Here is a 13290-nt window from a genome sequence, read left to right as displayed (position 1 = left end):
GGTCATGGGTTAATTATAAAAGTGGGTTGAGAAGTCATAACCCAGGCTACCACAACCAAAATTTCGAGAACACCTCCTCCAAAGAAAAATAAAAATCGGCCACCTCTCTTGAGAAAGAATATTTAGCTGTCTCTCCAATAATTTTTTCCTACGTAAAATCTCTTCCATATTTTCTAGTGCAATTTGGAAGAGGATCTAGCGATCTAGTCGTGGACTTGATAGGAGGATCAAACAAGGAGTTCATTGAAGAAAGTTCGTAGGGATTCATCAAGAGCTAATCTGTTTATACCGGATTAGTTGGAGCAAAGTGATTTAATTCACAAAGGTAAATTCTTACGCCCTAGGAATGTTTTGATTTTTAAAACCATACAATGCCCAATCAAATATATTTTGATTGTCAAAATAAAATAAAAATTTTAAAACTTCCGCTGCGTTTGGGTGTAATGACACGAATTTTTATTTTGAATGAAGTATTAATTAAGAGATAATTAAAGAGTTGTTAATTAAGTATTATTAACGAATTGATAATTTAGGATTAATCTGTTGGATCCACCGAATTTTAAATGGATAACCCGATCTACTTCCGATTACGTTATCTCGAGAAATCCAACCAGACGAATGAGATTCTGACACGTGGCAGATAAGATTGATTCGGATTTCCGAACTAGTCCGGATGCAACCTATAAATGGAAGCCGAATTCTTTTGTTTCCTACACCGCATCCTTCAGAGAGAGAGTTCTTGCCTGATACCTTAGGTTTTCTAGCCATTTTTTAGGGTACTTTGGTGTCGGGAAGTTTCGGAGCTAGTGTCGACTCGAAGGGGGGTCGGTGAACTGAGATCGAGACTTCATCAGCGGGCTGACGACGGACGCAGGTATAATCCTAAAGCCTTTAGGAAGAACTTTATAGCATGTTTGGTAATTGAGAATCTGGTTTGATAGTGATTTCATATTTTTGGTATTGTCTAGGTTAAGAGTTTTCTGTCAGATTGTTTTAGTGAGGTACGTGATGTACTGACTGAGATATCCAAGCGTAGTATACACACTTATATGCTGCATATTTATGTGTTGCATTATACATGTTTTACTGCTTTGGCATATTATGCACGACATATCATGTTGAGCCTGATATCTTTTGAGATATACCTCGTTTGTTGGGGTCGCTCAGCCCTATTCTGTATTGTGGACGATGGGACATCGAGAGCTACAGTGTCCGACGGGACCCGCGGGCTCTGATGATGAGTGTGGGAGCCAAAACATGCCTAGGGCAGATCAGAGACTACACACTCAGGCGCCTCTAGACTGAGCATGAGATTCTTGACTTGATCCTTGATATCCGAGCATATTGCATTTCGCATGCATCATATCAGTTTGTATACTCGTACATTCTCGTATTGGGCGATTGTCGCTCACGTCCTTGTTTTCATCTTGGGCACCCCATTCCACGGGGCAGATCTTAGGTTGGACGGTGCGGACGACCAGGGCAGTGGCTAGAGCAGTTGGGTTTTCGGTGGTGATCCAGTGGAGGGTTTATGTGTGGTTTATCGTTTTCTCGTTCAGAATTATGTTTCGATATGGTTGTATTAATGTTTAAGACTGCTGTTGTTTGTTCTGTTTTCATTTGGGTTGTAAGATGATTAAGTTATTTGGTTTCCGCTGTTTAATTGTTGTTATTAAGTTTTAATGTTGCATGCTTATTAGTCTGTTTAGTAGTGACTCGGGTAAGGGCGCTACATTGGGCGTGTAGAAAACCGAGATCCAACACCCTGCAGATCCGCTCTTTTTCCTAGACACACTTTTGATTTATGAAGGTATTAAAACTCGGATTATTTCAACAAGCTGAATTCATTTTAGTGGCATAGTAGAAGAACTCGCCCTCGTTCTTATTTTTTATTTGGAGTTTTGTTTGTTGAATACATTAAAACATCCTAGGCGCACCCTGTCAAAGTCTGCTCCACCAGTCCTTTGAGCACTCTGCTAGCAGTGTTTGTAAATCAGCTGTTCTTCTAGATTAGCAACATGTTTGTTTTTGGCACCCTAGACTTTCTTCTTCTTGACAGTCACAGAACTTGGTTGCCACTAACCTTAATGGCTCGCTTGAACCACCAACATTTGGCATATTTAAGATGCAAAAGATGCCCGTACACGAAATACAAGACGATGCCCACAGTCCCACAAATGCCACCCACTATGGTGAGTGAAAACTTGAAATTGAACAATCCATCCCTTACATTATTTCATAAGAGCAACCTTGCCAGGAACTAGCCCAGGAAAAACCCAACCAAACAATTCCCCAAGTACTGTAAGTACTATTGATTTCCTCAGTACCTATAGAGATTCTATCAGAATTTTTGTAGAGCAGTTAAATGGTATATCTCAATTTAGACTAGGATTAGAAACAACCAAACTCACGTAGGGACTCCTGACAGTGGGAGGGTTTGTAGAAGCATCAATATCGATTGAGAAAAAAGTCTTAGGAGACGTAAGAGCAATTGCAGAAGCATAAACCAGAAACAGGGCCGAAACAGAACCAAAATCTCAGTTGTAGACGCATTTCCCAGCAGAACTGAAATCACAAACCAGAAAACCCATAACTGCTTAGAAATTGGGCTATACCACGAATAAAACTAAGATAAACCAAGTGAAAACCAGAAATAACCAGTAGTATGCTACCACCCAGAAAGAAAATTGCGAAGTCTGCTATTAAGATGATAATCCAGTGAAATCTATTAAAAGCAGTGAAAAAAAGCACAGGAAAATAACTGAATGCTATTAAGACGATAATCCAGTGAAATAAGCAGACAAATAAAAAAACCACAAGAGAAAAAGAGTGGGAGCTCTTGCTATCGCGTTGTGTTGATAAGGACCTGATTGGATGTGAGTTATTGCTTCCTTCTCATATTCTTAATCTTATATTAAAAAAATATGAATAATTAAAATATATATTGATATGAACTCGCTGAAATGGATGAGCCGGGTAAGGAGCTCCAACGGGTCAAATCAGTAATTTATAATGTTTGGGAATTTGAGTGAAGATAATGGCTTCAATAGCACCTGCAAACAAGGAAATGAACTCGTAAAAAGGCGCCGGAGGGGTGTCCGGCGTGGCCACTCCGATGCTTAAGTCAGCAGGTTTTTAGATGAACACAAGCAATATTTGAGAAAAAATATGTAAGTACTTGAGAATTCAAAGGTTTCAGAATCTGTAAATGACATTAATACCTGCTATTTATAGTAGAAAATGGGTAGGTACCTCGTTTCCCGTGCCACCTACTAAGTATGGCAACTCCACTGCCCATACCATAGCTTCTGATGACTTCTAGGACACTCTAGGCACAAGTGGTTCTGACAGATTAGACGGCCTGTATCAATCACACTCGAGTGTGGTGCAATTCTCGAGGTGGCACGGGTAGTAAGGTGTCCGGGTACTTGTTTGAGAGCTCGGGCTATGATGACGATCTCCCGGGAAAGTAGTGCCTGGGTAGTTAAGGAAAGTACCTGGTCACATTGGCTTTAACATGGGCTATCCAATTAATGACCCGGGTCAATCATGATGACCCGAATCCTTATCGGGGTATCACCACCCATCCCTAAAATAGTCGGGCTAGAGTCTAACTCGCTGTCCCGATCAGTCATACTTGCACTTCCGTATGATAATTCAGAATGTGTGAGAGCATCGGGGGCTTCAAATACTTTCAAAGATGGAATGATATCCCGGACTGTGAATAAGATGCCAGGGCCTCATGTCTCCCGGGCTGAGAATAAGATGCCGGGACCTCATGTCTCCCGGGCTGAGAATAAGATGTCGGGGCCTCATGATGACAGGGCTATTGTCATGATGACTTGTACCTTATCATTAATTCCCGTCGACAAACGTTTCGTATTCCCAGAAGTGAATAAGTCTGACAACTCGATAACCGTATGCGTCCTTTCGTCTGCCGGCACAACTTCCAAGATCCGTCTTGATCGTCCGATTCGATCTAGATCAACGGTGGAAACTGACTCCCTCCTTTTATATATAGTAACCCTCCTATTTTTCAAAAATCACTTTTAAATTCAAACTCTCGGCGAAGCCCTTGCAAAATTTTTCCTCGAAGTTTCTCGGCGCAAAATACTCAACTCCGACAATCCTCTACCGTCTCTCTTCCGAAAAATTTGTAAGTTTTTCTCTTTCGAACTATGTCTGAATCTACCTCTTCGACTTCAGGAGCCCATGCGCGAGGCTCGCCTAGTGACGAGTCCATCGCGCTGCGCTCTGATTCCTCTCCCTCTCCGCCTCGCTGCTCTATTACTCAGACTCCTAAAAAACCTTTAGCTCATCAAACCCAACCAACCTTTTCAAAACCTTCCACTTCTAGCCATTCCCGAGCTCTTGCCAAGAGCAAGGGCAAAGGCAAAGCTCGGGCTTCGAGCCCTCCTCCCACCGAGACCCGGGCACTCCTTGGTTTTCCTCTTTAAGCAGTAATTTGCGCTCTGGGGTAGACGAGGAGCTTCGGGTTCTGGGGTCTATCCCCTCTAATCTTTCCATTCTGATTCCCGGTCCCTCAGATCGGGCAGATCACCCTCCCCCCGGATACACCACCTTCTTTCGAGACCAGGTTAGAAATGGTCTCCTGTTCCTCCTCCCTTCCTTTTATACTGAGGTTGCCAAATTTTTTGGTTTGCCTGTTAATCAACTTCATCCCAATTCTTTCAGGATTATGGCCTCGGCCTATGTCTTTTTTAAAATAAACAATCTTCTCATCACCCCCCTCATCTTTCATTATTACTTCACTTGCCGGCTTGGGGATAATGCATTTTCACTGACCGCCCGGCTAAATGCTCGATTCCTTGACGATATCCCTTCATCTCAAAAGGGATGGAAAAGAAAATTTTTTTATATCCAACTCCCGGGTCCTCTTCCTTGTCTAACCGGGTTTCTCAGTTCCCTTCCTCAACAACCTGCCCTCCCCCAATCCTATAAATTTGAGGAGCCTTTTCTTGTGAGTCAAACATTGGTGGAGAGGCGTAAGTACTCTTCTTCATCCCTTATCGCAGATGAAAATTTAGTGGCCTATGGGTTGGGTTCTCGGGCTGAGGACCCCTTAGACCGGGTGATTGACGAGGTAGCAGGCTCGGGCTCTCAACCCGATACTTCCTTTTTCTTCTCTGTTTCCTTACTATCTTATTTTATTTTATTTTTTTATAATCCTGTCTCCTTTCTATGCAGATAATTCCAAGATGCAAGCCGCCTTTGCCAAGAAACGGGCAGCTGAGAAGGCGGCTCAAGAGAAGAAGATGGTAGCCCGCCGGGCAGCTGCTGAGGAAGAAAAGAGGCGGGCTGAGGAGGAGGCAGCCTTGAGAGCTGAAGCGGCCTGGGCTAATACCTCCCGGGATCAAGAAGAAATCAGGGCTAGGGTTGCGGCTGAGCTCTCGGAAGATGCTGAAGATCTCATTCCTCTCAGGCAGAGGAAAAGAAAAGCTGTTGCAGTCCCTGAGCCGATCATTCTGGAGGATTTTCCCGAGGGTGGCCAGGGCACTTCCCGGTCTGTTCAATCAACTCTTCTTCGCCACCAATCCTCTAGTGAACCCGGCCAAGAGATTCCTCCAACTAATCAGCCTACCCTGGCTAACATCTTTTTTGAGGGGGCTACTTCTACTGGTGTTATGCGCCTCAAGCAGATACTCAACCCTGCTGAGGAGGCACTTCTGAAGAGCAACCCTGCTAGTGTTAGATTCCAGGAGGGATCAAACCGGCTCCTGTCTGTAAGTTCTATCACTTTTCTCTTTCTTCTTCCTTTGTTGTTGGTTGTTTGTTTTTTTTAAAACTCCTTTTATATAAGCGGCTCATATGATCATCTTGGTTTTTGAGGAGGTGGCTGTAGTGGCCACGAAAAAAGGTCAGCAAGCCCGTGCTGCTCAAGAAATCAATGATAAACTTCAAGGGGAGATTGCCCGGGCTCAGAGACTTCATGAGGAGAAATCAACCGGTCTCCAAGCTTCCCTGGAAATGGCCAATCAGCAACTGGACTCTACTCAGATTGCCCGAGATGAAGGCTTGGCCCGGGAGGAGAGCCTTGGGAGGCGGATTGCATTCCTGGAATCCCGAGTTGGCTACCTTGAGGATGAAGCCAGCACTCAGCAGCATCGGGCTGTTGCTGCCGAGGATAGGCTAAGGCTCCTGCAACTGACTCAAGAGGAATGGCGGACTGTCTTCCTTCAATCTGCAGAATTTCAAGCGGCTGTTGAAGACAAATCTTATAAATACTTCAAAGTCGGCTTCAATAAATGCCAGGAGCAATTTGAGGAAGAGGGCCTCATCTCAGTAGGCAAGGAGGGCTTTCCGGACGTAGATAAAGCCATCGATTCCCTTCCTAAGGACGATGCTGCTGACAAGGAGGTTGAAAAGGCTCCTGAAGAGGCCGGAGAGCAATCCACTCCAGTAGATTTAGATTTAGAATAGGATTGTAGTTCTTTTCAATTATTTTTTGTAATTTTCAGCCTTCGGACTTTTATATAATTGATATTTTTAACGACGCTCGGATAACTCCTAAATTACCCGGTCACTAGAACTCGCAATAATCATAAAAATTTCTAAGTGTTATGAACTAACCGGGAATTTTAATAAATAACCCGGATAAGAAACCATTTACCCGGGCAGCAATCCATGTGCTCTTAATATATGCAAGAATCATAGATCTTTTTAGTTAAAGACAAAGGCTTGAATAAGCAGGAAATATGAACCTTGGATGAGGGAGCGTGTCCCGGGATGTAAGAATGGTCGAGGTGTGGAACCCCAAGCCAGGGTGTAGTGTCCTGGGCTTTTTAAGAATCAAGGTGCGGAGCCTTGGGCCGGAGATCATGTACCGGAACTTGGGAATGGTCGAGGTATAGTTCCCCGAGCTAGGGTGTAGTGCCCTGGGATTTTTAATAACCAAGGTGCGGAGCCTTGGGCCGGGGATAATGTCTCGGGACTTGGGAATGGTCGAGGTGTGGTTCCCTGAGCCAGGGTGTAGTGCACTGGGCTTTTTAAGAACCAAGGCGCGGAACCTTGGGCCGGGGATCATGTCCCGGGACTTGGGAATGGTCGAGGTGTGGTTCCCCGAGCCAGGGTGTAGTGCCATGGGCTTTTTAAGAACCAAGGCGCGGAGCGTTGGGCCGGGGATCATGTCCTGGGACTTGGGAATGGTCGAGGTGTGGCTCCCCGAGCTAGGGTGTAGTGCCATGGGCTTTTTAAAAATCAAGGCGCGGAGCCTTGGGCCGGGGATCATGTCCCGGGACTTGGGAATGGTCGAGGTGTGGTTCCCCGAGCTAGGGTGTAGTGCCCTGGGTTTTTTAAGAATCAAGACGCGGAGCCTTGGGCCGGAGATCATGTCCCGGGACTTGAGAATGGTCGAGGCGTGGTTCCCCGAGCCAGGGTGTAGTGCCCTGGGCTTTTTATTGATCGAGGTGTGGCTCCCCGATATATAATAACTAGATGCACAATATTTCTCTGGAAAATTGATCTTTCATTATATCTTCCAATAAACAATTACATTTGTTAAGTATAGTACTTCTTTAAATGAAAAATATTCTAAGGCCTTTTGAGAGAGTGTCCTTGGGCATCTTCTAGATAAAAAGATCCTGAGCTGACCTTCCGGGTTATTTTATAAGGTCCTTCCCACCGAGCTTCTAGTTTCCCAACATCTCCGGCATGATTGACTTTTTTCATGACCAAATCCCCTATTTGGAAGTTCTTGATCCGGACCTTCTTATTATATGATTTCACAATCCTGCCCCGATATGCTTCCATTCGAATAGATGCCCGATCTCTTTTTTTTTCTACCAAATCCAACTCCATGGCCCGGCTTTGATCATTTTTATCAGGGTAAGATTCTACCCGGGAAGAACTTTGTCCGATCTCAACTGGTAAAACTGCTTCGGCACCATATACCAAGTTAAAAGGAGTTTCTTGAGTAGGTGCCTGGGGAGTGGTTCTGTACGCCCAGAGAACACTGGGTAATTCTTCCACCCAGTTGTAATGCCCGAGATTTAATTACTGTAATCAGAAGTGGATTAATTAGCAATGAGACTGTAGAAGCTCAAGTGGAGAAGTGGGGCGTCGGTGCAATACAAGCCAAAATGTTGGACAGAACATCTGGCGCCCGAGCGGTATAAGAAGACCGCCCGAGCGCCAATGCATCACAAAAGAAGAATTCAGACAGAACGTGTGACGCCCGAGCGGCTGAAAGTTACCGCCCGAGCGCCAGAGTAGTACAAGTTGAACACTCGGGCAGAAGGTTCCGCTCCCGAGCGGTAAATTATGGCCGCCCGAGCGCTAGTGTTGAACAACTTGATTTTCGAGCAGAGTGGTCCGCGCCCGAGCGGTGACTCATAACCGCTCGAGCGCCACCTAAGTTTGGTGAAATTGTGCCACGTTTCAATTGCATGCAACCAAATGTATGTATATATATATATATATATATAACACAATTTGTTGTTCCTTCAGGAATTCGAAGAAAGAAGCACCGAGAAGCTTTGAAGAAATCCTTACGCCTTTTCTTTTATTAGATTTGTGATTTACGAGAAATCCGCCCGTCTGATTTTGAATCCGACTTCAGTACTGTGTTCCTACAAACGCAGGCTACAACTGGACATAAGTTTTGTTACATTTAGACATGATTTGAAATTATGATATTGTCAGAATCAAATATGAATCATATATGGTGTTTCTGATATAGTAGACATCGTATATTTGAAGTCAGATCGAAGAACAGATTGTTTATGTGATTGTTATGATTTTCGGAATTGATTTGATAAAGATTCGATATCAGGGTTGTATTGTTATTGATTATGATTTGTACCGATATTGATTAGAAGTTCTGGTATTATATCTGTGATGTTGATATTGACGGGGTTATCGAGATTGTATTGTTATGCCGTCGAAACATCAGATTATGAGTTGTACCGATATTGATTAGGAGTTCTGGTATTATATCTGTGATGTTGATATTGACGGGGTTATCGAGATTGTATTGTTATGCCGTCGAAACATCAGTAGATTGATATTGATCAGATTCACAATTGATTGAGATTGTATCATTGTATCGTTGATATTAATCAGATTGTGTTTTGATTTGAGTATTGATCAGAACAGATATTGAATTGAGTTGTATATTGATATTGTACCTATTCGATTGTCATTACCAGATTGGGTATGGACATAGTTGAATTCGAGACTTCGTCTTCGTCAGACCGAGAAGAGAAAGGTATAAATTAATGTTGAGTTGGGATTGCACAACTCGAGTGAGGTTTGACTCGAGTTTCCCTAAATCACATACTTTATTTTATTGCATTGATATTTGCAATTAATAAATGAATTGATATTCTTGTTCTGTGGATTTATAGATAGCAGGTATTAAATGATTGGTCTTGTGACAGAAGGGCCGGATAGTGCGGAATCGTCATTGGCCCATTGCACTTTGTCACAGGATAGTGTATGGCGGAAGTGCCATAGTCTTTGATGGATAGGGCAGGACATCGGACGTTTGGTTATATCGAAGTGGATAGAATTGGAGTTGCTTCTATTCCTGATGTTCGATATGGAAAGGGCCAAAGTCCGTGAATAAGAACGTACCACCACCCCGAGCGGGAGTGTAGGTGGGTGTATGTTCTTATTCAGATCGGGATCTCTAGATTAGGACTGAGTCGAGTCTGAGTCTGAGAATCATGGAGAGTGATTCCTTGCTTGATATTGAAGTATATTCCTGATTATGGTACATCTTTAGAATATGATTTATTATTGATATTGATTCATGTTTCGGATTTTGATACATGCGATGAATATTTGATTCATGTTCTGATTTTGATTCATGTTATGAATGCCTGTTATATGCGTTTATATTGTCTGTATGATTGCATGTATACATGGTTTATACTGGGAATGTAATTCTCACCGGAGTTATTTGGCTGTTGTCTTGTTTGTATGTGTGCATGACAACAAGTGGGACAAGATCGGGATCAAGAAAAGAACGAGTTAGGACTAGTTAGCGTGGAGATCCGGGCTCTGAAGTAGATTAGGATTCAGCACTGATATGTCATTGAACCTAGTAAATGTATTTAGTACAGGACTTGTACTCTTAGATTTATATGTACATTACGTTTCCGCATTGCATTTTAAGAGAAAAAAAAAATTATGTCCCACATTACTTAATTGTGTATTTGATATTAATAACGATTAAGGAAATGAATTAGCGTCCGGGTCCCCACACCAGTCCTTTCCTTTGCCTTGTAACCTAGTTCATAATGCTTGTACAATAATTCTATTGTAAACCTCTGTTTGGCCATTAGCTTGAGGGTAGGCAACGAAAGTAAAAGACTGAGTGATTTTCATTTCCCGGCACTAAGATGTAATCTCCCTTCCCTGGAATTGTCTTCCATTATTTGAGGTTAGTTTTCTGGGCACTCCGAACCGGCATACTATGTTTCTCCATAAAAAATTTAAAACCTCTTGTTCAGTGATTTTGGCCAATGGCTCGGCTTCTACTCATTTAGAAAAATAATCTATAGCCACCAGTAAAAACTTCTTTTGAGCCCGGGCAATTTGGAAAGGGCCCACGATGTCCATACCCATTGATCAAAGGGGCAAGATGCCCAACTAGGCTTCATAGGAGTAGCCAAGCTGTGTTGAAAGTTTGAGTGATATTGACAGTTTTCACAAGACAGGAATATTCGAGCAGAATCTTGGCTAAGAGTTGGCCACCAGAACCCGACGACCATCGTCTTCCGGGTCAAAGCTGTTCCTCCGAGATTCTCAGCACAACACCCTTCATGAATCTCCCGGAGGACATAATCTAATTCTCCCTCAGATACGCATTATAATAAAGGTCCCTGGAATGATCTCCTGTACAAGACATTATTTAAGAGAACAAACCTAGGAGCTTGTCTCTTGATTTTTTGAGCTTGGATTCTATCTTCAGGTAGCTCGCCTTCTGCAAATGAATTTGATTAAGGATGTCATCCAGGAGTCCTTCGGTGCTGTTAATGCTTCTTCATCTGTGGAGAGAGTTAACCGAGAAACATGTAACACTTCCCGGGTGCTGACCTCTGATAAAGAAGCAACCATTTTTGCCAGAGCATCCGCCTCTCCATTTTCCTCCCGGGGTATTTGTTCAATACCCCAATCCACAAAGATCTTTGCCTCGGTTTTTATGAGCTGTAAGTATTTTAGCATCCTGTCATCCTTGGCTTCATAAACACCCTTTATCTGTGGAGTGATCAGTTGCGAATCAGAATAGAGAATAACTCGGGAAGCTCCGATCTCCTGTGCAGCTCGGATACCGGCGAGGACAGCTTCATACTCGGCCTCGTTATTATTTACCCGGGAATCAATCCTTATTGCTAATTTAATCCTCTCTCCTGTGGGGAATACTATCACGACCCCTACTCGGCACCCCGCAAGGCTAGATTCCCCACCCACGAACACTCTCCATACTTCTTCTTCATCGGGCTGGGCCATCTCGGATAAAAAATCTGACACAGCTTGTGCTTTGATGGCCACCCGGGGTTTGTACTCAATATCATACTCCCCTAATTTCACCGCCCACTTAATCATCCGCCCGGCTACCTCTGAGTGAGTCATAATTCTCCCCAAAGGGCTATTAGTGAGTACTATGATTTGATGAGATAAAAAGTATGGTCGCAGCTTCATGGCGGTCACAACCAAGGCCACGGCAATCTTTTCTATTTCGCTGTACCGGAGCTCGAGGCCTCTCAGAGCATGACTGACATAATACACAGTCTTTTGGTCAGAGCTTTCTTCTTTTATCAATACTGAACTTACAGCATATTCTGTAGCAGAGAGATAAACAAATAATTTTTCCCGGGCTCAGGTTTTACTAATACAGAGAGCTCAGCAAGATGAATCTTAAAATCCTAGAAGGCCTGTTTACATTTTTCATCCCACCCAAATTGTTGGGCCTTCCTCAGGACCAGAAAGAAAGGATAACTCCGGTGTGCTGACCGGGATATAAATCGAGAAAGGGAAGCAATTCTCCCTGTCAGTCTTTGTACTTCTTTGACAGATCGGGGAGACGGCATGCACAAAACAGATTTGACTTTTTCCTGATTTACCTCAATCCCCCGGTCTGTTACTATGAACCCCAAGAATTTGCCACTCTTTACGCCAAAGATACATTTGGCAGGATTAAGCTTTATCCCATAATGCTTTAGAGTAGCAAATGTTTCTTCCAAATCATCAATGAATCCCGCAACCTCTCTGGACTTGCCCAGGATATCATCTACATACACCTCCACATTCCGGCCTAGTTGCTTCTCAAATACTTTGTTCATGAGACGCTGGTAAGTAGCCTCTACATTCTTCAACCCGAAAGGCATTACAATATAAAAAAATGTACCTCCCGAGGTGATGAAGCTAGCTTTATTTTGATCATCCTTAGCCAGGGGAATTTGATGGTATCTCTGGTAAGCGTCCATGAAGCTCAGCAATTCAAAACCCGAAGTGGAATCCACCAACTGATCAATCTTGGGCAGGGGATAATGATCTTTAGGACAAGCCTTGTTTAGATCACGGAAATCCACGCACATCCTCCACTTTTCTGTGGACTTAGGCACCAAAACCACATTCGAGAGCCATGTAGGAAATTGGACTTTCCTAATGTGTCCAGCCTTCAACAGCTTTCTTACCTGTTCGTCAATAACTTTTTCCTTTTTCGGACCAAAGTGTTGTTTCTTTTGTTTCACCGGGTGAGATCCCGGGAGAATGTTCAGTTGATGTTCCGAAATAGGGGTGAAATCCCTGTCAGCTTTTGTTGGGACCAAGCAAACACATGGATATTAGCTTTTAAACAGTTAATAAACTGACCCGGGTGGATGGATGGAGGTCTCGAGCCACCCGGATCTGCTGGCCTTGTCCAACTTCTACAACTTCCCACTCTTCTTCAGCCACAAAATGTACCTCTCCCTTCTTCACTACTCTCCCTCCTACTTCATCAATTCTTGCTCTCTTCCCCTCTCTCCTAGTTTTGCTTTGATCAGTCCGAACTGCTTCCATATAACATTTCCGAGAAGAAGGTTGATCTCCTCGGACTTCTCCTACCCGGGCTCCCACAGGAAATTTGATCTTTTGGTGATAGGTGGATGCCCCGGCCCTTAATTCCTTCATAGACGGCATACCTAGAATAATGTTCTACGATGATGGGGAGTCCACCACAGTGAAAGGGTCATCACTGTTTTTTTAAGATCTTGGGAGCCCAAAGTTAGTGGCAAAACAATCTCCCCTGCCGGGTAAACCACATGGCCAGCGAAGCCAAAG

General features: G+C 43.6%; 1 long non-coding RNA gene across 1 annotated transcript; it reads left to right on the top strand.

Annotated features, from left to right (window-relative positions):
* The first annotated feature begins 535 nt into the window (after positions 1-535).
* Positions 536-1735, top strand: LOC140975932 (uncharacterized). The gene is made up of 3 exons (XR_012175080.1): positions 536-874; positions 969-1001; positions 1453-1735. It is a non-coding gene; the product is annotated as an uncharacterized lncRNA (long non-coding RNA).
* The last annotated feature ends 11555 nt before the right edge of the window (positions 1736-13290 follow it).

This window comes from Primulina huaijiensis, chromosome 4, assembly GCF_012295235.1.
Source record: "Primulina huaijiensis isolate GDHJ02 chromosome 4, ASM1229523v2, whole genome shotgun sequence".
In the NCBI taxonomy this organism is placed as follows: domain Eukaryota; kingdom Viridiplantae; phylum Streptophyta; class Magnoliopsida; order Lamiales; family Gesneriaceae; genus Primulina; species Primulina huaijiensis.
The sequence above is the reverse complement of the archived record's forward strand: the minus strand, read 5'-3'. Positions and strand labels throughout refer to the sequence as shown.